Below are 27,200 nucleotides of genomic sequence, written 5' to 3'. Positions count from 1 at the left end.
TGGGTGTGCATCTCCCTTCGCTGTCACTGTGTGCCTATCCCCCCACTTCACTCCTCCTACCCTTCCATGTAGAGCACGATGGGGCCCTCTGCAAGCCCCACTTTTACAAACTCAGATGCTCGCCATCAGTTTGCTGAGCTATGGAGTGACATTTAAAAAGCGCCCCTTCACTGGCTTCCTCCTCCCCCCCGGAGCCTGCCCCTCACCAGGCCGAGCTGGGACTGCTAGGAGAGGCGTGACGTCAGCCGTAGAGTAAACCCGGAGGGCTGCTTCGTGTATTACTCCGAGGGGCCGCGCGCTGGAAAGTAAATGCCTTCTCTTGATTCAGGGATCCGGGAGCGAGCCTGGGGAGCCGCAGCAGAGGAGCCTCTACCAGACCCGGTAAGTACTCTCTGCTGTGACCTGCCAGGGCGCGTGGCTGGCTGCGGGATGCCAAGCAGGCTCCCTCGGGCCGTTTTAGCAGCAATTAGGGCATGATGTAGAGCAGGAGCCTGGATATTCACTTGATAGGGCTCCATTAGCGTAATGTTTCCAGAAACTGCTGCAAAGCACGCGTTTGAAAGTACCACTGGTGCATAAAATTGGCACCGTAAATTAAATGCTTTTTGTGCAAACTGCAATTTCTGGTCGCAGCTTTGGAAATGTTTGTAGCATCTTTCTTGCGTTCTGTTGCGGAACTGTGTCAATGCAGGATTGCTGCATGCACTTGGATGTCTGTGTATTGCACACAAAGCTGAAAGCCTTAGTGGTCCCTAGCTGTCTAGCTTCTGTTGTGGTCTAGGATCTCTAGCTGTCTAATGTGAGGTGTCGCCTCTGATCTCTAGCAGTCTAGAGTGATGTGTGATCTAGGATATTTAGCTGTCTAGTGTGAGGTGCGGTGGGCTCGTACTTTAAGTGGTTAGTCACGGACCATTTCCACCTGAGAGCTAAACCATGTTTGGCCGTTAGGCAATTTGTGTGATCCTGGGCAAATCACTTATCTGTCTGTGCTTCATCTCCTAAATTCTGAGTGCTTAGATATCATCTGACTCAGTATTAAACCCCATAAAAACGAAGCATTTACATTTTACTTGACAACAATAGATGTTTAAATCACTTACCAGTGTTTATTCTCAGAGTTACATCTTGGACGGCATCTCACCACACCGAATCTTGCAAAAGATCTAAATGCTAAATATATAGCCATGAAAATTGTATTTTTAAATAAGAATAATTACATCTCTGCCTTTTTTTTAAGAATCTCAAACCCCCATAAACGTTTTTTTGGATTAAAGTAGTTCACTTTACTTTTACAGTCAGTTCTTCTTTTGTTCTGTCTGTACACATACTGTTAATGCTGCATTAGTGCTACAGATTCATTCACATTTTGGCTGCCCCTTCCAGTACTGAAAGTAACCCGGTGCGTTGTACGCCGTGCGTCATTAATATGCAATGAGTTACTTCAGGGATGTGTTATTCTTATTATGCATTAGTACGTATCGATAGAAGAGAGATTCAACAAAATGCTGTGCCTTGCAGAAAGAAGGTCTGTAAGCGATACGAGCATCTTTTTTTATAGCGCCTTCAGTGCCATGTTGAAGGAGGTATCATCCAGCGACGAAGATACAGACTCTGAAACTAGGGTTCGAATCCTGCCTTCTCTGACCGGTGGCAATTAATTTGTCATACCAAATACTAATTAGCAGCGCCTAGGGGCGCTGCAGCTGTCAATTTGTGCTTTACAAAATCGTGGTAATAGTTCCATTTCGTTTCAGCATATGGCACATTCTTCCTGATTGACAAGAGCAGTGTGTCTTGAAGTGTCCTTATGGCTGGAAAGTCCACTGTTCCCATGCTCCTTCGAACAATCTGAGCATTTGCTGTGTAAGACTTTAGTCTCGGCCTCTAGTGCGTTCTGCCGATGTGTTGCCTTTTTTAAAGCGCTTCTTTTATCAGTGTTTTCCATTAGCCCCACATTTCACCTTTCGGCGGCTTCGGAGCACTATATATGTAGCTGAGGAAAATGTTTTGTGGCTAAATAATTGGAGTCAGTGTGGTGCTGAATACCCCACTTTATTGCATTTCCAGATCAGGGTGGAACTGTGGGAACAATAATGCGCCCAACAGTAAAGAGGAAACAAGCATTCCTGAACCAGAACCGTGCTTGTGTTGTTTGTGACGGGCAGAACTCCCCATTCCCTCACAGGACCTCCATTCCCACCAGACCCAACCAGCGAGTCTGGCCTCTTGACCTTTCCCTGCTGCCTGACTGGGAATTTCCTTCCTAGTTGCCAACACTTTATGCAAACTGAATATAAATTCAGATTGCAGGAGTGGAAAGGCCGCAGGCCTTCGAGATTTTTAAAATATTGTTTTTTTTTTAGAATTAGCAGACGACATCTTCGAAACGTGAAAATGCCCGTGAATTTATAACACGCGGAGTCGCTACAGTGTATGTGTGTGAGAGCAGCGAGGACGAGCCCTGAGATACGACTCATGATTGGTTACCAGAGGCAGGTAGTTCGTAGGTTCCTCAGGTGTAGGCAGCAGGTCTGTTCTCTGAAGAAATCCATCTTTACTTTCTTTGTTGACTGCAGGAGGGCGTGGTCCATTCCGATATTGTTCCAGGTACCGGGTACATTGATGGAGAAGTGCAAATGACGGATTCAGTCAGCTTTTTTCAGGCATCTTTGCTTTCATATTTAAAGGGGGGCAGCCACTGAATGATGCCATAATGCATCTCAAAACCCACGCAGACGTCATCAAGCAAAGCAACATTCTAGAATGTCTATTGTTGGTGGTAAGGACCATGGACCTGGTGCCACTGCACCTGCTACACTATAGCTACAGCCTGCTGCAACCAGAGGCCCGGCCTTAGGACAGCAAATAAGAGAATAGTAGGCCCCAGTTGCAGGACAGCTTTCTTAAGAGAAATGAATGGAGCTAAATATCGGAAGATTAATATCAGGAAATCAACTCACACTTTTGGCGCTCAGCTCTGGAACTCACTGTACCAAAACCTTAAAGTTCAACCTAATTTGGCTAAATCAAAAATATTTTAAAACTATGCCTCTTTAAAGAAGCCTTCTAGTCCATCAGGTTGTGAAGTTGGACCAATTCCCCATTCGCAGAGGGGACAGAGCTCCTCAGTTCCCTCCACTGATTAAACCAGCAATGCCTGCCTCTTTAAGCTCCCAATCTTGCAACCCTACAACTTTCAATCAATGCTCCACACATCACAGGGACATCATCTCACAAGAACAGCTGTTTACTCTGTTATCAGTGCTGTAAAGTGGCAATTTGTCCCAAGCAAGTGTTTTGCCCAACAAATAGAGTGACCTACTTCATTGAGTAATGTGAATGGGTATTTGTAGCATTTCTAGAACGCCTCATATGACTTTTGTGCCCCTGGTGAGTATTCTTGGTGGTCAGGTAAGAGGCATCCTATCTATTGTGAATGGTCCGGATAGAGTACATTAATTGTGTAGCCTAACGGGCTGATTATGAGTTGCATTGTACTGGTGGTAGATACACACGTGAAAATAACATTGCTGTGCAGTAATAATGTGCCAGTACCACGCAACAACTAGTTAAACCCATGGTATGGGTAATTACCGGACCAGATTTACTTGTCATTAAATCACACAGAAATTACAATTCCATAGGATTTAATGCTTACATTTACCATCTTCTCTGAGCTGATGGTAAATGTGGGCTGCAGCCTCTGTGTTGGGGGGGGGGGCTCTGTAGAGTAGGGACAAGGAAAGGAAGCTTATTTGTGGCAGAGGGAGCATTATATGAATTGTACGCTCCCCCTGCCAGAAAGAAAGTGGAAAGGAACTTGGCAGCTCCTCCTTATGCTATTTTTCGGGATTGAATTACTGCACAGTAAAATTGGGTCTGGTGTTCCAACACCGGGAAACACAGGTGGAAGAATACCAGCCCACTCAGAATCACACAGAACGGAATCGCATTTGGTAATTCCGCTCCTACTCACTCATAATTAGGGCCCAATCTCTGTATACCACCACAAACTACCACAGCAATGAAGGTCATACTGCTCCACTCAGTTTCGAATCAAGCTCCTTTGCCCATCACGAGCACCGTTCACTCTCACACATGCGTACATTTTCCACAATGCGGGGCCTGATTTAGAACTCTGAGGATGGGTTACTCCAGCACAACGGTGACAGATATCCCGTCCGCCAAAATCTAAATCCCACAGGATAGGATGGGAACTAGATTTCCGTTGTGACGGAGTAACCCGTCCGCCGAGTTCTAAATCAGGCCCTATGGCACCAATTCACAATGGCATTTTGGAGAAAAATTGTAAATATTGCACCTGTTGCACTCTCACATACTCTTAAATGCCTTTATGAATTGGCCCCAAAACATCAAAAATGGAAATAAAATGAGTATATTCTGCGGATTTGCGTTTCCAGTTAGTACAAATAGAAAGGGCTGTGCCCTCTTTGCGCTTTTACTAATACTCAGTTTGACTTTCCGGCCAAGTCAGACAGACAAAACAGCAGGTATTCCTAAAGGAGGACTCCTCCTTTAGGACTTGCTGTACTCATAAAAGCCTTCTGAATCAGCCCTTGTCTTGTTCTATGTATTAGGATTTTGTGAATTATTTACATCAGGTTGGGCTTGCTATTTCTAGCATTGTTGCACGATCTGCTGCTTCAAATAACCCTAATGGAACATTTTGCTGGAACCGTCGAGCATTCCAAAGGGGCGGGATTAGAGTCTGGGCTCAGAGCTGCTGGGTCCAGCAATACATCAGAGCGTATATTTACCAAAAATGGGTTCGGAGCCTTCAAACGCGCCATAAAGACATCTTACTGAGGAACATTAGGGAAGCGACGTCTAATGTGATGTTTTTAATAGTTTATTTCTTTTTTCCACAAAGTATTTGAGTCTAAGGCCCAGTCAGTGAGACAGATCGACATTTATGCTTGCATGGGTTTTAAAAAACATAAAAATTTAGGAAAGTGAGGGATTCTTGCTTATTCACAGTTCATTTCGGGAGGATCTCAATTGACTGAGCCTAAAACTGTATTTTCCTACAGTGGTATTTTAGTTGCGAAAGCACCTTCTCCCAACAGGTCTGACTATTTATAATTCATTTCAGGCATTTTTGTCATCCGTGGCTGACTCACTTCAGATATTTTTAGTTGGGTCAGGCATAACTGACATCAGGTAAACTTAGTTGTCTGGCATCACTTACTATATGTGTTAGCAGTCTGTTAAACTGCTGCTAGTTTGTAGTATTGTGGCTGATCCAGGCATAGCCAGACTTCCACACCTCACGTCAGGTACTTTTAGTTACGTCAGGTATACTTAGCTGAACTAGGCGTAGCTCGTTAGCGGTATGAATATTCCAGCTAGGCATAGATATTTTTTAGGTGGGCCAGGCATAACTCAGACCATATACTTTAAGTTAGGTTGGTGTCAATGTACCCCCGGTACTTGTCAGAAATAAATTCTCTTCAAGTACTTTTGGTCGGACCAAGCACAACTCGTACTTTTAGTCAAGTTTAGCATAGCACACATTAGTTTTAGAATACTTCGATGGGCCAAGCATAATTTACCAAAGTTAATCTCAGATGGACAGACACAATTTACCTCAAGTATTTTAAATTGGGCCAGGCATACCTAACCTCAGGAATTTTAGCTAGACCTTAGTTCCTTCAGGTATTTTACTTTGAGATGGGCAAAACTCCTTTCCGGTAGCTTAGTATTGTATTACATTGTATTATGCATTTATATAGTGCTTACTACCCCTGTGTGGGGCATTGAAGTGCCAATCCACAGGGATAGCAAGCTACGCCTGGTGTGTGTTTGGCGGAAGTGTGTAGACTTTGCTTTGAACCTATGTGCGGGAAGGATTTCATGGTGCGAGTATCATACTATGGGACACAACGTTTGGCGGTGTGATGGATAAGAGAGTGTGACAGATAGATGCATATTTGTATGGTTTGTGGATCCCGGCAGCTCTGACTAGCTCAGTAGGCCTCTTTACTGTGCGAGTAGTTTCCATTTACATTCGCAGTCCGGTTTCCTATAGTGTCTTTCTCCGGAGGTGGTTTGCGCTGAGATCTTACGGATTCAGGGTAGATACAGGTATAGAGAAAGGCTGAAGGAAATCAAAGATTTGCCAGGATTACAGTCCTCTTTCTCGTGATTGCCATTATGAGGTGTTCACCAAGGTGCATCATCCTTTTTGTCAATATAGGATTTCAGTGCTTAAGGTATGTGATTATTTGGGACTTGCAGGATGGACTATGTTATAATCTTCCAATGATCACCACTATGCGCCTATCACTGCGGTCTTCGCACGGCTGTCTGGTTAGTATTGAGTGGTTAGTTAAGGATCCTAGTATAGAAAGTATCTGTAGCTTCAAGTTGCAGCAAGGTTCCACAGATCCTGGCATATACTAATGCAGTCCCATTGATGAAAGAGACATCATGAGGTAAACTGGTATACAGTACCATGTGGTTCACCGCTGACATACCCGAGCTTGGAGATCACAAGTGTGGGGATTATTTGTAGTTTTTGTTGCTATCCAAAGAATTGGAAGTTGCCTCACAGTGTTTCCATTGTGTACAAGGTGCTTCCTGTGTCTTTGTTGGCATTTGGTATCAGCAGGACCAGGCATAACTCAGTTGGGATATTTTTCCACCAAACACAATTCACTTCACATATTTTGGGGGTTGTCAAGCCCGGAATTATTCATAATAGGCTTTCTTTTTCGGAAATGAAACAAATTATAACAGTTAATCTTACATTAATCATGCATAACATATGTGAGGTATGCTTGGCCTGGACAAACAATTATGATAGGTGCTTTTACTTGGGCCAAGCATACATCAGATCAGGTATATTTAGCCGAGTCAGACCTACTTTGCTATAGCTAAACATAGACAGGACAGAGGAGTGTTGCTTCAGTATTTTTCCTTAGGAAGGCATTACTCAAATCCATTGTATGCAGTCCAGCTAGGAATAACTCATTTCAGGAGTGAGTAGCCAGTGCAGCCACACCTTTCTACAGATACTCTTTGCTGGATGTAACTCACACCCCATATTTTCACTTGTGCTAGCTATAATTCACTCAGGAGGACCAGGAATATTCCCATTTGAGCCAAGCATATTTGGGCCCATATTTATACTTTTTGACGCAAAACTGCGCTATCGCAGTTTTGTGTCCAAAAAATTAGCGCCGGCTAACGCCATTCTGAAGCGCCATGCGGGCGCCGTATTTATTGAATGACGTTAGCCGGCGTTAGCCGCCGGCGCTGTCTGGTGTGCGTTAAAAAAAACGACATACACCAGGCAGCGCCGGCGTAGGGGGAAAATGGCGTATGGGCGTCCAGAAATGGTGCAAGTCAGGCTGAGGCAAAAAATTCGCCACAACCCGATTTGCGCCATTTTTTTACGACGCCCATCCCCCATTGAAATGACTCCTGTCTTAGCAAAGACAGGAGTCATGCCCCCTTGCCCAATGGCCATGCCCAGGGCACCTCTGTCCCCTGGGCATGGTCATTGGGCATAGTGGCATGTAGGGGGCCACAAATCAGGCCCCCCTATGCCACAAAAAAAATACTTACCTGGACTTACCTTAATGTCCCTGGGGTGGGTCCCTCCATCCTTGGGTGTCCTCCTGGGGTGGGCAAGGGTGGCAGGGGGTGTCCCTGGGGGCTTGGGAGGGCACCTCTGGGCTCATTCTTAGCCCACAGGTCCCTTAACGCCTGCCCTGACCCAGGCGCTAAAATCCGGCGCAAATGCGGGTTTTTTAGACCCGCCCACTCCCGGGCGTCATTTTTGCCCGGGAGTATAAATACGACGCATATGCATCGCAGTCATTTTTTAAGACGGGAACGCCTACCTTGCATATCATTAACGCAAGGAAGGTGTTCACGCAAAAAAATGACGCTAACTCCATGAACTTTGGCGCTAGACGCGTCTAACGCCAAAGTATAAATATGGAGTTAGTTTTGCGTCGAAATTGCATAAAAAAAAACGACGCAATTTCGGCGCAAACGGAGTATAAATATGCCCCTTGATATTCTTATTTAAGCCAAGCATAACTCACTTCAAATATTTCAGTTAGATAGCGCATACATACATCACTTTGGTTACTTTTGTTAGGCCAAGAATAGTAGACTTCGGGTGTTCTTAGTCTCGCTAATTATAACCCATACCAAATATTCTCACCTTGGGACTCTATATGTACATACACACACAAATAGCACATATTCAACCACAAAGGCATATACATGTTACATTTTTTGTTGTGTTATGTCACCAAAGTGTCTTGGCACTGAGAAGAAAGCAGCACGCATTACCAGTACCTGGAAAAAACAAGGATTATTGAGAGCACAGCCATATTTTTACTTGGAACATGAGCATCTTCGGGCAAGGTTCAGGCCAAGAGTGGAGGAGGTGCTCTAGGAGCCGCCAATAACAGAGGTGTGAAGGATTATTTCCTTTCCCAAAAGGCGTCTGGTTAAAACAATGAAACATCTAGTAATCTCATTTTGGAATATCTCCAAACTTCCGTTTCTCTTCGTTATGATCTTTAATGCCAGGTGCAACACTTTGGATCGTGGCTCATAGATTTAATTTTGAAGCACTGTTAGACCTGACATCCTTGGCATGGTATGCCCCCACACTTTTTACCTTTAAACCTCCTTTTTCTGACATCGTTTTTGTTGGCATTAAGACTCTGTGCACTTTATCACTGCTAACCAGTGCTTAGGTGCGTGTTCTCTCTCACTAAAACATGCGGCCTCATTACCAGGCTGGTCAGTGGACCAGTTGGACCACCAGGGTGGTGGCCTTCAGGACGGTGCCAGTCTGATGGTCCCTGGCCCACCCTATTATGACTGTCCCACAGGGCTGGAGTTGCTGTCGGGCAGAGGCAGGGAGCAGCACACTGTGGCCATAGACGGCCATGGTAGGCTGCCACCAACCCGGTGGGCGTCTGTGTCCATCCACCCTGTTGTGCATGGCACACAGTGCTCCCCAAACCCAACAGGTATAGGCGGGGCCCACAGGGGCCACCACCTCACCCACCATGGGGCCCACACCCCTGGAGCCTCATCTTTGGTCACCTCACCTGCAGGACTGCCAAGTTTTCCATGGCGGAGTCACCGCCATGGAAAGCTTGGCGGTCCCGCAGGTCATAATGGCCGTGGTACACTGATTTGGCAACATTGACTGCCACAGTCCCGACCACCGTGCTCAGCGCTGCCCTGACTATGGCGGTGCTGGCGGTGCACTGGCGGTCAGCTGGAGGTTCCATCGCCAAACTCGTAATCTGGTGGTCGGACTGCCACCACCAACATGGCGGTCCGTGGACTGCCAGCCTTGTAATGTGGCCGATGGTAGTTAGCACATTAAGTTTACTGTATGACCCTAGTATGGTGGTACTCCAGGTACCACAGGCCTGTAAATTAAATACTACTAATAAGATGCAGCACTCATTGTGCCACCCCCTAAAAGTAACCTTGTAAAACATATCTCAGGTCTGCCACTGCAGCCTGCAGTGCAGTTTTGTCTGCCATTTCACCCTGGCAAAATTAACCTTATGGCAGACCTAAACCTTCCTTTTTAATACGTATAAGTCACCCCTCTGGTGGGCCCTAAAGGCTCCTATGGGAAAGTTAACTGTATTTATAAATAGAATATGTGGGTATGGTAGTATAAAACTCCTAAAGTAGTTTTTCACTACTGTGAGGTCTATCTCTTCCATTGACTAACACTGGGTACCTTATTACATTTAATAAGTTCTAAATTTGGATTGAGAGCAGGTAGAGATGCCATGTTTACACTCAAATTAACTGTAATTTAAAATCGTCTTTAATGGTAAAGGTGGATTTTAAGTCACAATTATGAAAATGCCATTTTTAAATATGTGACGTTTTCTTGTCCTGAGCGTTTGTGCCTTCTGTCAGTGTCCTCAGTCATATGACTGTGAGTGGTTCTGCTGTTGGGGTTTGTGTATTCCTCCCAGACAGTGACACAAAGTGGACTAGATGTCGGTAGGATGGGCCATCCTGCCGTGATGGCTGGGGCGGAGCTTCAAACTTGAACTTCGAAGAACTTGCATCTAGAAGACACAAAGGAACCTGACATTAGCCTTTTATCACACCTGACTTCTTGGAGCCTTGACAGGGGAAGTGAAGAACCTTCCAGAACCAGATGTGGGGGTAGGACAGGGTGCTCTCCCACACACAAAAACTGGACCCTCAGAACAACACCTCAGTACACTTCGGGACCTGTCGAAGACTTCAGAAGAACTGTCCTGCTGCTACCAGAGAACTGTCCTACTGCCATGCTGCTTGAAGGAAAACTGGATCATCTCCTTGGACATAGGACTACTAGAAGTGACTCCAAGAGCTAGCTGGCTGGCCTCCTGCGTGGGGGCCTTGAACCCTACTGCTGGCCTGTGCTGGAATGAGTCCTACTTCCCGCCTCCCCATGTGATGCCCCCCAAGTCCTAGACACTAGGTAGTGGTGATGAGACTTAGAAAATGTTTGTACAAAAACTTCCTGGAGAACTGAAAGAAGGCCAGGACGTAGCTGCCAGGCGATCCGCCCAAGGTGTTATGCCAGTTGGCCTGACTTTGCAGTAGCTCCCACTATGTTCTTCTCTATGGCTGTAAATCCTGTTCAGTAGGACCTCCCAGCATAGGCAGCCTGCCTTGTGGAGCCCTCTTCGGCTACAGCCTGCAGCTTTGTCCCGCTGGAGGTTTTCGACTCCAAAAAAGTTGCCTAAGTCTGAAGGTAAAGATCTTCACTGGGCTCAATGACGACTGGTTCCCTATCAACGACTAAGACTTCCTTGGCCCGAAAATCCAGGTTTTACCACTTGGAGCTTTTTTCTGCCATTGTCAACGGCTTCACTGAGAGTACATCCAGCGGCTCCCCCGCGTCAACACCTCTTCTTTGGACACAGCCTACTCCTTTTGCCCTGCTGAACTCTACCTTCTCAGGATCTTTACTTCACAAATTTTTCTAAGTTCAAAGGTAAGCTGAGAATGGGCCCAATTCACCCTTTGTATCTGAACCATGCTCCATTACAGTCAGCCTTAACTTTTGACTTTGACCCGGTCTTGCGCAACCAGAAACCCACGGTTGTCACTTTGATCTTGTAGACGATTTCACACAAAAATTTAAAAACTCATAACTTGGGTCTACTGTTTAGATTTAATTCCTTTTGGGGTCATTTTAGTAAATACAATTTCCCTTTTGTTAGGTCTTGGCTAGACAGTGCATGCGCTGTTTCAAAGAGACATGCTGTTTACAATTCAGTGGGCTTCAGTCCGCCCATAGGCTTACCATTTGTTCACTGCATTGCTGCTCTTGTATCCTTCGCTCCAGTTTGTCCCTAGCATGAATGCATCATGCCCCTTCCTGTGTTTGGCCCTCCCCCCGAACATGGAGCAATGACTTGTATCCATCCACTGCTCCCATTTAAGGAGCTACCTTTTTCTTTGCCTTTCAGCACTCCACACAAGTGTTTGTGCTTTCACTCGCTCAGTCTCCTCTCACCTGTCCTCAACCTTGTTTTTTCTTTTCTTTCGCAGAGCACCTTTATTTGTTCACCACCTCACCCCCCTTCATGCCATTTATGTGCTATTTTCTAACACATTTTCTTCTTTAGCTACAGCCAGGCAGCTCCCCAGACACTAATAAGAGGCTCACTCCGTCACTTGCTCTCACTTGTTTTTTTATAAGGAGATGCATCTGATGAGCGCTCCTGCACCGAGCCCCTTCTGACAGACTAGCATCAGTACACATGTACAACAGGATCCCTGTTGCAGATCATTGTCATATCTTCTGGCAATTGCTGTCATGCACTAAATTTCCTAGCCCCTTCCCATCCAAACTCTGACGCCAGCCGCTTGATTTCTCTACTTTGAAGTATTGTTTATGGTGCTGGGTGTAGAACGGCTTTAGAGGCACACTCTTGCATGGCACCATCCGGGCTGTAAATCAACCTGTAGACGCACACCGCACAAACACTATCATCAGCTCGGGCTTTTATGACTGCTGTCTGCGCTCCTGAGCTGAACGGCGGCAGGCGTTTCTTTCTATGGCCTCAGGCTGTAGTCTGCAATAGGGCTCTATCTTTCCTTCCATATGAGACGGCCTCAGTCATTTATGAGTGATTTGTTAACTTGCTCGAGGCTGGGTCATAGCGCTTTTTACATGACTCAGTCATGCTGAACAGCAGCCATGCTGCTGTTTAACATGGCTAAAAAATATTGACAGCACCAATAGCTCCCGGATTGCCAATACCTATTGGCTTTGCCAATGCCTGCTTAAACTGGTGTGGGATTTTTCCTGTATTATGTTTTCACTTTATTACTGTTGTGTGCTTCATAAATACTTTACCCATTGCCTCTAAGTGGAGCCTGACTTCTTTGGTGCTAAGCTACCAGAGGGTTACTCATAGGTTTATTTAGTGACTTTTGTGGTTCATCCTGACAAGGATTGTGGTTGCTGACTGGGGAGTCTACCCTCCTTAACCAATAACCTAATTTCTTACAAGCACAAGCAAAGTCACATTATTCTGCTTGCAATTATGTTTTTGCAGTATTTGTGTAGTATTTAAATATATCCACAATCAGAAATGTTCAGCCTTAAAAAGAAGAAATCTATTCCTGCAATTTAAATGATAACTAAACAGGGAGCAAATCTTGTTATACATCTATTTGTGGGATCTTCCTAAAACACCACAGTCATCCTTCACCTTTATCGGCCCCCCTAAATAAGTCAATATTTAATGTCCTCATGCCTCTTCCCTAAAACAGCAAATATCATAAGTAGTAAGCACACCACCGACAAAAGTCCTGCACTTCACCCCAAACAATCCATACCTCCAGTCCCATATCCAGATATCCCGCAACCTTCACACACAAATGGCCACAGACCGGGGTGTCCGGCCAGCACCGATGCACAGTCTCATATCGGGTCCATAAACCGCAAAATATTGAACAGCTGTCAAACACTATATCCTACATAGGCAGCATGCTGTCCCTTGTCCAACAGACACACCACTGTCCCATACCTGGCATACTTCTGTGACCTCCCTCCAAAAACACAACAACCCCAATACTTGGTATCCTGCACTGCCCTACCAACAATGGACCTCAACTTTCAGCTAAACATCCTGCATAGGGACCGCCCATTGGTGTGTAGAATCATGTATTATTTCCCTTCAACATTTGTGATTGAGACCTGCTTGCTTTTTTCAATTTCAGAATGTTTTATTGAAGAGTTTACACATGAGGGAGAAACAGTGGGCAGAGTGGTATAAAAACCATACCAAATTGGTACAGGAGCAGAAAAGTACACAATAGCCAGTGAACATTGATACATAATGAAACAGTCTACAGAAGACGTGTGGCTCTAGTGGCGTGTTCACGTGGTAGCGTTCACCAAGGCAAAATAATTAGTGGGTGAAACCTGTTTCTAAAACATAGGTGTAAGGAAATGCCTCCTTGGCATGGTTACCCCCTGACTTTTTGCCTTTGCTGATGCTAAGTTATGACTTGAAAGTGTGCTGGGACCCTGCTAACCAGGCCCCAGCACCAGTGTTCTTTCCCTAAACTGTACCTTTGTCTCCACAATTGGCACAACCCTGGCACCCAGGTAAGTCCCTTGTAACTGGTACCCCTGGTACCAAGGGCCCTGATGCCAGGGAATGTCTCTAAGGGCTGCAGCATGTCTTATGCCACCCTAGGGACCCCTCACTCAGCACATGCACACTGCCTCACAGTTTGTGTGTGCTGGTGGGGAGAAAATGACTCCCCTCAGGGTGCCATGCCCACCTCACACTGCCTATGGCATAGGTAAGTCACCCCTCTAGCAGGCCTTACAGCCCTAAGACAGGGTGCACTATACCACAGGTGAGGGCATATGTGCATGAGCACTATGCCCCTACAGTGTCTAAGCAAAACCTTAGACATTTTAAGTGCAGGGTAGCCATAAGAGTATATGGTCTGGGAGTTTGTCAAACACGAACCCCACTGTTCCATAATGGCTACACTGAAAACTGGGAAGTTTGGTATCAAACTTCTCAGCACAATAAATGCACACTGATGCCACTGTGCAATTCATTGTAAAATACACCCAGAGGGCATCTTAGAGATGCCCCCTGAAAATATACCCGACTTCCTGTGTAGGCTGACTAGTTTCTGCCAGCCTGCCACACACCAGACATGTTGCTGGCCACTTGGGGAGAGTGCCTTTGTCACTCTGTGGCCAGGAACAAAGCCTGTACTGGGTGGAGGTGCTTCTCACCTCCCCCTGCAGGAACTGTAACACCTGGTGGTGAGCCTCTAAGGCTCGCCCCTTTTGTTACAGCACCCCAGGGCATCCCAGCTTGTGGAGATGCCCGCCCCTCCTGCCACAGCCCCCACGTTTGGCGGCAAGGCTGGAGGAGATCATAAGAAAAACAAGGAGGAGTCACCCACCAGTCAGGACAGCCCCTAAGGTGTCCTGAGCTGAGGTGACCCCTACCTTGAGAAATCCTCCATCTTGTGACTGGAGGATTCCCCCAATAGGATTAGGGATGTGCCCACCTCCCCACAGGGAGGAGGCACAAAGAGGGTGTAGCCACCCTCAAGGACAGTAGCCTTTGGCTACTGCCCTCCCAGACCTAAACACACCCCTAAATTCAGTATTTAGGGGCTCCCCAGAACCTAGGAAACTAGATTCCTGCAACCTTAACAAGAAGAAGGACTGCTGACCTGAAGCCCTGCAGAGAAGACGGAGATGACAACTGCTTTGGCCCCAGCCCTACCGGCCTGTCTCCCTACTTTGAAGAAAACTGCAACAGCAACGCATCCAACAGGGACCAGCGACCTCTGAAGCCTCAGAGGACTGCCCTGCAACCAAGGACCAAGAAACTCCAGTGAACAGCGGCCTTTTCAAAATCCTGCAACTTCTTGCAACAAAGAAACAATTTTAAAGACTTCACGTTTCCTGCCGGAAGCGTGAGACTTTCCACTCTGCACCCGACGCCCCCGGCTCGACCTGTGGAAAACCAACACCTCAGGGAGGACTCCCCGGCGACTGCGAGCCCGTGAATATCCAGAGACGACACCCCTGAGCCCCCACAGCGATGCCTGCAGAGGAAATCCAGAGGCTCCCCCTGACCGCGACTACCTGTAACAAGGGACGCGACACCTGGAACCAACACTGCACCCGCAGCCCCCAGGACCTGAAGGAACCGAACTCCAGTGCAGGAGCGACCCCCGCGTCTTCCTATCTGAAACCCGACGCCTGTTTGCACTCTGCACCCGGCCGCCCCTGCGCCGCTGAGGGTGTACTTTCTGTGCCTGCTTGTGTCCCCCCTGGTGCCCTACAAACCCCCCCTGGTCTGCCCCCCAAGGACGGGGGTACTTACCTGCTGGCAGACTGGAACCGGGGCACCCCTGTTCTCCAATGAAGATTATTTGTTTTGGGCACCTCTTTGACCTCTGCACCTGACCGGCCCTGAGCTGCTGGTGTGGTAACTTTGGGGTTGCCTTGAACCCCCAACGGTGGGCTACCTTGGACCCAACTTTGAAACCTGTAAGTGTTTTACTTACCTGTGAACTTAACCTCTACTTACCTCCCCCAGGAACTGTTTATTTTTGCACTGTGTCCACTTTTAAAATATTTTAGTGCCATTTTTGCCAAAACTGTACATGCTATTGGGATTATTCAAAGTTCCTAAAGTACCTAGGTGAAATACCTTTCATTTAAAGTATTACTTGTAAATCTTGAACCTGTGGTTCTTAAAATAAACTAAGAAAAGATACTTTTCAATATAAAAACCTATTGGCCTGGAGTAAGTCTTTGAGTGTGTGTTCCTCATTTATTGCCTGTGTGTGTACAACAAATGTTTAACACTACCTTCTGATAAGCCGACTGCTCGACCACACTACCACAAAATAGAGCATTAGAATTATTTAATTTTGCCACTATCTTACCTCTAAGGGGAACCCTTGGACTCTGTGCACACTATTTCTTACTTTGAAATAGTACATACAGAGCCAACTTCCTACAATAGGGCTTCACACCAGTTTTGCCATCTCTAAGCACTAAAAATGCCTTTTTGGTGTTATACCCACCTTGGAAGGATGAGTTAACATACCAGGATTCGAATTTAAGAACTGCAGATCATGTGCATTAGTCCTGTTTTGGGACCAACTGAGTCAGGGGTGTTGTAGTAACAGGAGCCAAACAGGAGTAGTCCAGGATGCCAGGTTTGTTATTAAATTCTCCGGGTTCATTTAGCATTTCACTCCAAATTAGGCTTGAAACCCCGAGGCACACTTTCTAATTGTGCTTGTCTCTGTGGTGTAAGGTTTCTTTTAGAAGTGAAAAGAGCGACATATACCTGCTGTGCCTCTGTTTTACAGCTGGGGGTCCACTAAAGTAGAAAAGCAAAGCGCCAGGGCAATCTCTGCTTAACTTACAATAAGGGAAAGGAAGAAGGGACCCCAAATAGGCTGTGTCTCTGAAAAAGCCTCTGGGTGTCACTGACTAGATGCAGCGTGCAAGCTTACCTTGCTGAAGTGCTGTTGGAGGAAAGGGCTTGAATGAAATACTTTGAAACGCATTTGCTTTTATATCTATCACTACGTCTAACAGCACTCCAGAATTCATATCTGTGTGCACAGCAAGGTCATTCACAAGGTCGAAAGACATCTGAGTGGCCTGGACTGAAATATGAATTTGGCAAAAAATAGAATGTACTTTCCTTTGATAAACCTTTTACAAATTAGAATTGTGATTGGCGAGACAATGCCCCTCAGCATAATTTCCCTTGAAGAATTGCTGCTCCATTCCTGGCCAGCATCCACCCAGCCACACACTCACTGGGCAACTTCTTAATGTTTTTGACTTCACTAGGTGAGGGGATGTGAGTAGGGTTGGGCAACAGAATAATGAGGCCTAGTGTGCAAGCTGAAGAGTTCGGCAGCATGAGACTTGAGTCTGGTTCATGGCTTCTCCATTTAGCCACTTTGGGAATCCAGGGTATACTGTTCTGCTTCTCTTATCAAGAGTACCTTCATGAGATGTATTGTGCAAGAGGCCATAAGTGAAAGCTCACTGGAGGGACCAGACTCTTGGAGAAGCAGCAGGAACCAATCACCAGGACAGAAGGAAGCACGTATGACTTGTTGGTGATCGCTTTCCAATTGTATCCATACTACTGGCCTTCTTTCTAGTGTCTATGGATATACATTTTATATAATGTGAGGGAAACTATTATACGAATGTGTTCTGTTTCTTTCTGACATTGATGGCACATCAGATTGTTGTGGATTTATTTTTCCATCAGCAGCCTTTGCCAGGAAACATTTCTTCTAATATGCTTGCGACTTGGCACCGTTTCTGCAAATTTGTTTTCTGTAACAAGAAATTAGGAAGTGTAGTTTCAGGATTTAACATGGTTAGCGTAGGCAGCTTTTGTGTTTTTTTTAAATCTATAAATATTGCAATCCTTAGAATGTGCAATGTGCCAGACAGAAACGTAAGGGGCCCTCTGCAAAGTACCTGTAGGGAGACCCTTCCCACTGAATACAGTCAGTGGCCTGCAGCCTGAGCACAGTGTACTGTGCTGAGGGCCCCCTGGAGCCTTTGTAACCCCCTGGTGCCAGAGTCGTGCTGTCAGTTTCGCAGCCCCCTCAGCTGACCTTTGCCACCGGCTAAACATGCTAAGCGGTGTATTTTGCTTTTTGTCTCGCAGAATAGCTGGTACCAGGTTCGCCAGGTGATTTCGCTTCAGCATTGCACACTAGTCTAACCTGCTGCTGATGGGGAAGCTGCCACCAGCCAACCTCGTACTGGTTCTATAATGTGAATCTGCTGATTTGCAACATTAATATTTTTCCTGCAAGTTGACATCTGGAAGGATGCTAGTTCTTGTTAAGACACAGGAAGTCGACGTGTCTTCTGCAAATGACAACCAGGATCACCCTGCGCCTCTAAGAAAGACACGGGCCCTGTAAGCCGGGTCCCAGCCAATGCATTCATTATAATATGAATTTTAAAGATAAATAACTTGTTTCTTTTTAAAAAAAATAACAAAAACTTACATGTGTTAAACCAGGACATAGGATTTAACACTTATCAATATTAAGCTTTCTAGGAGAACTTTATCAACATTAGTACACCATTAGGATTTGTAATAAAACTCACAATTCCAAATGGAACCGTATGAGATAAACCTTTTAAAACATCGTGTATTGATGTTTATCCTTTTTATCTAGCAAGTGCTCATTTTGTACGATGGATTTGCTGGAACTCCTCTGGTGGGGCTAGTTACCATCCATTGGATCTTGCAAAGGAGGCCATCCCTTACTCTGTCCAATAAAAGATCATGGGACGCTTTTGAGTTAACAAGGCTCTTAATATTTAGAAGGTCTGTGCAAAAGTTTGTAAATCTAAAAATGTTTTGGTAATTAGTTTTTTTATAACACATTGGGGGTTATTACAACTTTGGAGGAGGTGTTAAACCGTCCCAAATGTGACGGATATACCACCAGCCGTATTACGAGTTCCATAGGATATAATGGACTCGTAATACGGCTGGTGGTATATCCGTCACTTTACCGTCACTTTTGGGATGGATTAACACCTCCTCCAAAGTTGTAATAACCCCCATTGTGTCTTTAAAGCTGTTTTGTATGTCAAAGATTGTTTACTCCGTAAGTTTAAATTGTCAATGTACTGTGTTAATTGCAACTGTTTTTATGTAGCACTTACTACCCCTGTCGAGGCATTGAAGCCCTTTACAGCGAGTAGCACGCTACTCAAGGACCCAAGGTTAGTGCTTAATCCAGTAGTTATTGTGATTAGTCACGTGCCATGCACTTAAGAAATAAAATGCATGCGTTTACTCCAGGTACTTTGTGATGGAATTATATTAATACCAGTTAGGTGTGATCATTAGTTTGGGCTATGTGGTTTCAGGTGAATGGTTGGTGAGATAGATAGGCTGGCGGAGATCAGTTGATGTTAGGTTACAGGGAAAGGGTTGTTAAGAGGAGAGGCACAGCTCCAGTGGATTGTTCTGGAGCTTCGCCAGTCTGTCTTTCTGCTCACCTGTGATGTCACTTCCTCTGCCTTACTTCGTCCGGATGTGTAGGTGCTTTCAGAGCAGCTTTGTGTAATCGCCCTACCAGTTTAACTGCAGCAGGAGTTATGCCAATGTGCGTTATGATTCCTCTTAAACTAAATTAAAAGCTTTGAGAAAGAGATGGTTTGGAATAAAAACTGTTGTACTCAAGAGTATGTCACACATACATGGTGACTCCAATCTTCAAAGAACCCCCATGAACAGTATGCAGTGTGTACACTTGACAAATAATTCCTTAAGTAGAATGAATGATGAAGGTGTGCTCAGACAGCAGCCTTTCTGCAGGTCACTAAAGGACGGATAGGCAGCTTGTAAGGCTGGCAGAGGGAAAAAAACAGAGGGGCAGAGGGTTCATCGATGGGTGCACTTGGGAGTGTCTCCTAACAGTCGGGCAAGGGGAAAGCATGGTAACCTTTAACCTTATCGGCGTGCTCTAGTTTGCTAAGGGGACGTGTGAAAGGACACAGTTCAATTAAAACTAACATGCTATCAGTTCACTTGTCCCTGTGAACAAGTATTGGCAAGCCTGATATTTTTTCTTTCTTTTTTTGAAAACATCAGAAATATAGATTAAAAAATATAAAAGAAATAAAAAGGAAAAATGTCACTCTCTAAGGGTAGCATGCAAATATTTGCATAAAAAACATAAAACATTGCTTATCACAAAAATGATTTAAGAAGCATGAAATGAAAGTTGATCTTCGCAACCTGTCCAGGAACTACGTGGGACTACATATGAGGCAGAGTTATACATCTACATTCAGTGAGCCAATGGCTGAAGTGGGCAGACAACGGCCCTATCCTGTAGGCTGTGGTGGGCGGAAACAAGTTGTGAATGACACTTCAACAGACCAGTCTACATACGTATTAGTGCAAGGTTGTTATGATTTTTTTGGGAAAACCTAAAGCTAGAGACACACCTAAAGCTAAGGCCAGACCTAAAAAAAGACATCTAGATAAATGTTAAATAGTTCTATTTGCTAGTGTAAAACCATAAATTTCTTGAACATATCTATTAAATATAAACAGTGTACACATTGAAACTATATACACTACCCAATCACAACAGACCATTTTATTAATTTTTGATCACCCCACTTGCATTTGTTGTTCGGTAATGTACTGAAGCTGTGTCCATCATTTCTGTGAGAAGGGCTAACAAATTATATATGTACCCTGTCTGGCCACTGGTCCCTATAATGCTCAATATTCAGCATCTAGTTTTCTAGATATTAAGATTGTGTTGACGCTTCCGGAGTAGAACATCAAACTCTGCATACAGGGTGTGATGGATCGGGACAAGTGCAGGGGACGGTGTTCTGCTCAAGAGAACTTTGGAAGCAGAGTTCTGTTTGCTATGACAGCCTAACGCTAATATTTTGAAAATCTGTGTCCTGTCAAGTCTTTGTATTTCATCTAAGTGGAACGCATTCTTTGGAAGCAAGGGCAGGAAGCTGTTTGTGTGAAGGATGTGAGAGGACCGGAAAGTTTGCTATGCTAATGGTTTAAGGAATCTTTCCGGCGCTCTCATTTTCCAACTCCGTTTTCCTTCACAATCTTGTGCATTACAAGGAAGGTCTTTTTCCAGCCAGGATCCAAGACAATGCCCACCAGACAGAGTGGACTGTACTTTTATAGACCACAGGCATCAATTCACCAATGCTAATGAAAGTGAGATCAAGCACCCTTTAATAGTCAATAACATCATCACCGTAGCCCCACCATATACTCCAAGTTGATTCTAAAGAGTGCGAAAAGGGAACTAATGAAAGTAAATATAGCTCAGAGAGCCACTTTTACTTTCTGTTTTTGCTGCTGCCTCCCTAACTCATGAGACTGTGTATAGCAAGGGCTGTGCTATGGGTAACCATGTTAGTGGGTCGTGGGTAAACTTATTCCCAGGAATGTATCTAGGGTATGCTATAGTGAGATGGGTTGCTTTGCTACAAGGAGGGATTGGGACCTTTTTGGGTTGTGAAATTCCAAGGTATGATCTAGCGGCCTTGTTCTACCAATCCCAATCCTCTGGCAGACCTTCGAAGCGCAAACACCCCCACACTGCCCGTTACAAGCACAGTCGTTAAATCTTTTACACAAAATCCCTCTACACATGGCTCTCCTGCTGTCAATTCCTATCTCCACTCTTCTCCCATTACAGGCAGAAATATCCAAAAAGTGCAGCGAGCTATCCTTATTCATAACCCAGTAAACATTGTGGGTAATGAGAGACAATCTAGATTCTAGAATGACATTTGGCAGGAGAAGTACAGGAACTACTGACAAATGACCCATCTCCTAGAACATTTCATAAGATGACTACCTTCCCGACATACTCTTGAGTTCTGGCAGCAAGAAGGACATCGACATGGACACACGACTGGATAAGTGGAGCCTATAGTTACAAGGTGTAGAGGAAGAGCCGATTGTGCAATGGACGGGGTTGTAAATCGTGCATTCCTGTGTAGTCCATTAGATACACCTTGGGTTTGGTCAGAGGCCCCATCTTCAGACAGCATAAAGCAAAGAGCCAAAATGTTATATGCTCAAAGGTGCTAGCACGTCAGAACATCCAAACTGCATCTTCTCTCTTAGCTAAAGTTATTTAACAGTTCAGGTACATTCTTCGTGTGAGGGACGCTCCCACAATCTAAATTGAAAGAAACGTATTCGCAATAATTCTTGCTCACTTTGCAGCATGCAGAAGTGTGATGAGCGCTTAAAGCTCTCACGGTTAATAGAAGATCGGTCCCAGCAATAGCTCCCCCTTTATCCACACATTTAAACAACAATCATAACAAACCAACAGGTGTATCTTTGTTACATGAAGTCTCAACGTGTTACCCTAATGTTGTTGATGATATGTTGCAGTCAAGCCATGCTTTAGTTTTAACACTTGTTCATTCACCTTACCGTGCATGATCAGGAACCTGCCTGCTTTTAAAAATATCTTATTACACTTTTCCTTTATAACTCAGTGGTGAAAATCTACTGACTTCCAAAATAAGGCCAGCCACAAGCCTACGGCCGGTCTTTCTTCTGTGAAGCTGCCAAAGGCAGTCACGGCTCGTGGGGTGTGGAAGAGGCGGAGTGGATCGCGGAAGGGGGGAATAAACATGAAATAAATTTTTTTTAAAACACTTACCTGCACGCCTCCGCTCCGCTCCTCCGTCTCCTCTGCTGCAGACACAGGCTCCCAGTCTGACCTGCGGCAAATCCTGACGCTGCTCAGAGCCATGTCAGGATTGCCTGGGAACGCCCAGCCAAGGTGCTCCCAGGTAGACTGGGAGCCTGTGCCTGCTCTCTCACTGCCGAGACGGCTGGCAAAATACATATGCGCTCTGAGGTGGAGTCCTGTGCACTGCCCCTCACTGCTTGTCACCCCGTGGCCCACCCCTTTACAAGAAAATGATAATAAACGCAGTTTATCAGCATCTTCTTGTAAAGGTTTTGTAGCTGCCGCTGCTGGCGGGGAGGGGGCAACGCTCCTCCGCCCTAACAGAGCCCCTGGCCAAATGGCAGTGTAAGCTTTTGAAAATCTAGCTGTAAGTATTTAGAAAACCCCACACATTTAGAACTAACAAGCTCATGTAGAGTTTGGTGGAAGGAATGCTTTGCCTTAACATGTCAGGACTACCAGTTTCCCTGAGCTTGCAGTTTCACCTACTCATTTAGTGATAAGCAAACTCTTAGGTTTCTCACAGCACAGACTTAACTGACTATCTTTTAAAAAAATCTTCACCCAGCTGCGTAGTGGCGGTCAGCTCGCTCTATTTAGGACAAACGACTCCCTCTGATTATGCTTTCTGGGACCTGCATATGAGGCATGATGCTCCAGGTAGGAAAATATAAATCTGTTCTTAATGTGGAGGGAAAATACTCCCTGCATTTGAGGGACATTTTTATTTTGCTTTTCAGAAAAAAAGCCTCCGACCCTGGGGATTTATTGCTGAAAACCAAAAGAGTATGCAGAGTAGGCTAAACAAACATGATTTCCCAATTGTCATTCAACAGTCATTAAAGAGCATGAGCCAAGCCATAAATCTCCGCAAAGTAGTTAGGAATCTCTAAATAGGGTGGGTGGACCTCCAAATAATAAATTAGGCCAATAGTCACAAACAGGGGCCCAGAAACAAGCATAATTAATTACCACCTTTAGGAATGTATTTGAAATGTCATAGTAGGCTCTTAGTAATATGTTTAAGTTGGATATTTTTTTATATAAAATGCATATATGAGGTGAAGTTCTGACAACCCCAAACAGTGGGATGATTACTTACACTTTTCTGATCTATAATAGTCCCTTGTGAATTCAAAATAAAGTACTTCTTAGAAAGTGGAATGGTACATCAAAGAGCCAATAGTATGAGGTGAAAGAGAAATACATCTTTAGGAAGAGCCACAGCCCAAACTACATATATTTTTAAGAATTAGTAACAAATGGTCAGACACATAGCTGCACTGTTGTGCCAGACCTAAAAAGGGGACAAGACCAACCCCAATATCTTTTAGACTGCATTGATTAAATCTTCAGGATTTAAGGCTGGTTATATGAGAGAATGGTGTATCCTTTGCATTTCTAAAATAAAATGGGGCCAGACTGTATTCAAGATGGAAACCTGAGTCTCTAAAGAGTCCCAAAATCAATGTTACAAAAGGTATTAGTTCAAAAACATTTGTAAACTTTGTGGGCACTTTGTCTAACATTTTATCTAGTTAGTAAATTTAACTAAGGAAAGAGAATTACGCTAAATTGTCATACATGCAGTTTATTCATTACCACATTGTCAAAGCAGAAATAGTTTGTATGCAATGAATGGTGGTAACAAGTAGTTTTTAGTGTACAGGGTGACAAATTGCTCTGTGAGATTTGGAATATATATACAAAAATGCCATTTAGAACACCAAAAGCTCTGCAATATATGTTGAGCTGTATAGGTATGTAGAAAATGGTCATAGACTAGAGGTGGCATTAGAAATGTTAGTATTCAATCTGTGGGTGCAAACACGTTGACGTTTTCTTTCACCTATATTTGGCCTTCATCAGGACAAAAGGCAAATAGATCTGTGTAGTGTAAATAACCATTCTGGTTACAGCATTTGTGTTCTCCATAACGAAGGGAGTTGTTGACACAAATAATGTGGGGAAATCAGTCCACAAAGGAGTTATCAGCCCATACCAGAAGATTCAGGCTTTGTTTATTCACTGGATGCTTATTGTAGTTTGTATGATCAAAGTCAGGTAGGACAGACCTGTATTCTACCAACAATCGAACACCGTAGCAGTGGGCTACAAACAAGCAGTGGCTCTCTGTAGTACCTCCATCGGCAATGCTTCCTTTGTCCAACATGGTTACATTGCATATTCTATGACGGATATCTTGATACAGTAACTATAATACAGATTACAAAGCAAATAGAATTCCAAGATGACCATCATGTTGTGCCAGATTGCATCTAGACGCAACAGGATGGCCATTTCAAAACTGTAGAACTGTAATAAAAAAAATATCAACCATATCGAATTCTGAAATGGCCACTCAGCTTTATTACTGCTCATGCCACAATCATACAAGCATTGTAAAATCCAACACAAGCAGAAGTGGCATAACAAAACTTGGGAGAGGGGGAGTGTGCAAAGTACATGGAGGCCCACCCCCTCCGGACTCACACAGGAGCGGTCGGACCAGGGTACTGTGCTGAGGGGGCCCACTGGAGCTCGGGGGTCCCCCGCACCATGGAGAGAGAGGGGGCCTTTGTTACGCTACTGACCAGCAGCTGCAAACGGTAGCACTGGCAAAGAGCAACAAATTGCCTTTGCAAGCGGTTGTTGTTGACCAGGACTTACTTTGTATTAACAGACTTTGACTCAAAGCAAGAGAGGGAAAGGCAGAAAAGTGAGAAGGAAGGGCTCCGGTTTATTGCAAAATACCATCCATACACCTTGTTACCTATATACAAACTGCACATATTCACCATCTGTCCCCATACATTTCTCCATTGCTATACAGCCAAATGGCTAATGACATATAAATGAGTTTTCCAAAAATTCCTCACCCTAGTATTCAAGTCACTCCCTATATTTGTCTCATACCTTCTCCATCTACATGGATAGATGCTAATGGGCATATTTACAAACCCCATGATGCAGGGCAGCACAGCAAGGGGTCTTGCTGCACTGCCCTGCGCCACAGGGAAAGGGCAGAAATGCACCATATTTACAAGATGTGGTACATTTCTGTCCTTTCCCTCTGCACTGGTCCACAGATTGCTGCCTAATGCCAATGCATCATAGCGCAAGGGTGTCTGCATTGTCAGCAGGATTGTTTTTGTGCAGGAAGGGACACCTTCCTGGACAAAATCAATCCAGAGAGCCATTTTCCTCTTTCGAAAGAGGAAGCAATGAGGAGAAATAAAGATCTTTCTCCTGGTTGCACCTGCCCTTGTACAGTTTTGATGCATTCCCAGGTTTACTGGGAATGCGTTGAAACCCATTGGTGTTGCGTGGGAACTTCCACCGCAACACCCATGGTAGGCCTCCCTGACGCAGTGTAAGGCAACACAGAGACTTGCACTGCCTTGTACCATATCTACAAGGCTATGAAAAGTCACGCAAAGTGGCTATGCATGCCCTTGTAGATACCGGTCTGCACTATGCACTGCCGATGCGTCACAAAAAGTGACGCACCGGCGGCGCACTGGGCTTGGATCGATACCCCTTAGTGCTTAATTTGTGTCAATGGTTTAGATGGTGGGCAACAGCACTTATTATTCATCCTCGGACAGTGACCCAGAGTAAGGGAGAAAAAGGCAGAAAAAGAAGAAATGAGGAAAAGAAAGACAGGAAATCAGTGACAAAAGAGAGATCAGCGATGAAAAAGAACTTGCAAGAGTCAGGTGAAGAGACAGGAAGTAATGAATGGCGGAAAGAGACATGAATGAAGAGGAGCTGTTGCTGATATTCGACATCCTCAGCTTTCAGCAGCGCTGGTCTCCTGAGAAAAACCTTGGGTACCTGCACTTATTTTTTATAAAAATGTTCGAACTGTGTACAGTAGAACAGCGTTTCTAGCTCTTTCATAGGATGTGAAACACCACTGTTATCGAGGTTATTATAATGTCTGTGTTGTACTGAAAGTAGCAATGTGTTTTACAGCCATTTAGGATTGAATGGGGTAAATATTTTTCTCACACTGTTTATTCATCCATCTGTGTGTCTATCTTCATATCCATCTACACTCACTTGTCCTTCTGACTTCCGCCCCATCCATCCATCTGTTCATCTATCTAATCACGTCACTTACCTATGCATCTTGCAATAATTAAGAAGCATTTGCAATGCAATGGGTCTCGCGTTTGCTCAAGTTAGAGCTGTTAGCGTTGTAAATTCCTAACTGAACTTTTCTTGCCACATAAATTGAAAATGAGAAGTAAAACAGTTGACAGAAGCAAGTCAGTTCAAAGCGCCACTGACGCCATGAGCGTGAGCTCGAGAGTTATTGGCTCCCTACGTAAATGTCTAGAAAGGATTGCGACTGGAATGAATGGCAAACCAAAACCAAAGGGGAGGCCATCACACGCTGTAACAGGAGGAAGAGTGATGTAGTGTGATGGCCAACAAAAATGGTCACTTAGTGCAATTGCCTGGGATGGAACTCAGCACACAAAGGAGGGACATTTCACAAAATGCTCGAATAAAAATGAAGATTTTAAGACAAGCACAACAAAGAATGAATAGCAAAAGTGGGCGTGGTTAAAAGCCCACAGAGAGATTACAACAGGCCAGAATGCTTGTGTGTTTGACCCTAAAAAATCAACAACTTAAAATAAACATTTATACATCCAATATGTCTGTGTTTAATACACTAATACATGTACAGATGTGTGCATTTGGGCATGTATTAACAATGAAGTGCCAACGGCGTGAGAGGCAGTGAGATATAAAAAAAGTCCCTCTTACATTACAGTGCATACACTTCATTAGAAGTATCCACACAAACAGAAAATAGCATTAGATGAGAGAGAAACACTGATCTGGGCTTCACAAAAATTGAAGCCAATGGCTGAAAGGCA

At 44.7% G+C, this 27,200-nt stretch overlaps 1 protein-coding gene across 1 annotated transcript in view; it reads left to right on the top strand.

Moving 5' to 3' along the window:
* Positions 1 to 288: 288 nt before the first annotated feature.
* Positions 289 to 27,200, top strand: part of GPR20 (G protein-coupled receptor 20) — a 177,394-nt gene continuing 150,482 nt past the window's right edge. Inside the window, exon 1 of the mRNA XM_069219012.1 lies at positions 289 to 381. The gene's annotated coding sequence lies outside the window, so the exon portion shown is untranslated. The remainder of the gene's footprint in view (positions 382 to 27,200) is intronic.

This window comes from Pleurodeles waltl, chromosome 2_2, assembly GCF_031143425.1.
Source record: "Pleurodeles waltl isolate 20211129_DDA chromosome 2_2, aPleWal1.hap1.20221129, whole genome shotgun sequence".
In the NCBI taxonomy this organism is placed as follows: domain Eukaryota; kingdom Metazoa; phylum Chordata; class Amphibia; order Caudata; family Salamandridae; genus Pleurodeles; species Pleurodeles waltl.
This window is presented reverse-complemented; position numbering and strand designations above follow the sequence as displayed.